This window comes from Mandrillus leucophaeus, unplaced genomic scaffold (assembly GCF_000951045.1).
Source record: "Mandrillus leucophaeus isolate KB7577 unplaced genomic scaffold, Mleu.le_1.0 Scaffold834, whole genome shotgun sequence".
Lineage (NCBI taxonomy): Eukaryota > Metazoa > Chordata > Mammalia > Primates > Cercopithecidae > Mandrillus > Mandrillus leucophaeus.
Window position 1 is genome coordinate 16,628 of NW_012109075.1, and position 1,489 is coordinate 18,116.

Genomic DNA, 1,489 nt, shown 5'->3' on the forward strand with positions numbered 1-1,489 from the left:
GTGGAATTGTAATACAATTACCATGTCCGTGGAATTGTAATACAATTACCATGTCCGTGGAATTGTAATACAATTACCATGTCCGTGGAATTGTATGATTTTGAGTGAATTTCTTAGTCTTGATTTCTAAGTTGATTGAGCTGTGGTCCAGGAGATTATTTGTTATAATTTCAGTTGTTTTCCATTTGCTGAGCAGTGTTTTACTTCCAATTGTGTGATCAATTTTAGAGTATGTGCCATGTGGCAATGAGAAGAATGTACATTCTGTTGTTTTGGAGTGGAGAGTTCCATAGATGTGTATCAGGCCCATTTGATCCAGTGCAGAATTCAGGTCCCGAATGTCTTTGTTAATTTTCTACTTCAATGATCTGTCTAATATTGTCAGTGAGTCTCCCATTATTATTGCATGGGAGTCTAAGTATCTTTGAAGGTCTCTAAGAGCTTGCTTTGGGTGCTCCTGTGTTGGGTGCATATATATTTAGGAGAGCTAGATCTTCTTGTTGAATTGAACCCTTTACCATTATGTAATGCCCTTCTTTGTCTTTTATGATCTCTGTTGGTTTGAAGTCTGTTTTGTCAGAAACTAGGATTGCAACACCTGCTTTTTCTGCTTTCCATTTGCTTGGTAGATTTGTCTCCATCCCTTTATGTTGAGTCTATTTCTGTCATTGCATGTGAGATGGGTGTCTTGAAGATAGCATACCAATGGGTTTTGGTTCTTTATCCAGCTTACCACTCTGTGTCTTTTAATTGGGCCATTTGGCCCATTTACATTTAAGGTTAGTATTTATCTATGTGGATTTGATCCTTTCATCATGATGTTAGCTGCAGACTTGGTTATGTGATTGCTTTATAGTATCACTGGGCTGTGTACTTCAGTGTGATGTTGTAGTGGCCAGTAACAGTCTTTCCTTTCCATATTTAAGGCTTCCTTCAGGAACTCTTGTAAGGCAGGTCTGGTGATAACAAATTCCCTCAGCATTTGCTTGTCTGAAAGGGATCTTATTTCTCCTTTGCTCATGAAGCTTAGTTTGGCTGGATGTGAAATTCTGTGTTAGAATTTCTTTTCTTTAAGAAAGTTGAATATTAGCCCCTAATCTCTTCTGGCTTGTAGGGTTTCCACGGAGAGGTCTGCTATTGGTCTGATGTGCGTCCCTTTATAGGTGACCTAGCCTTTCTTTCCAGCTGCCTTTAACATTTTTTATTCCATTTCAACCTTGGAGAAGCTGATGATTATGTGTGTTAGGGATGATCTTCTCATGGAGCATCTTACTGGGGTTGTCTGCATTTCCTGAATTTGAATGTTGGCCTCTTTAGTTAGGTTGGGGAAGTCCTCATGGAGGACATCCTGAAATATGTTTTCCAAGTTGATTCCATTCTTCCCATCTCTTTCAGGTACACCAAGCAGTCATAGATTCAGTCTCATTACATAATTGCATATTTCTTGGTGGTTTTTTCATTCTTTTTTATATACTGTTATCTGCTTGTT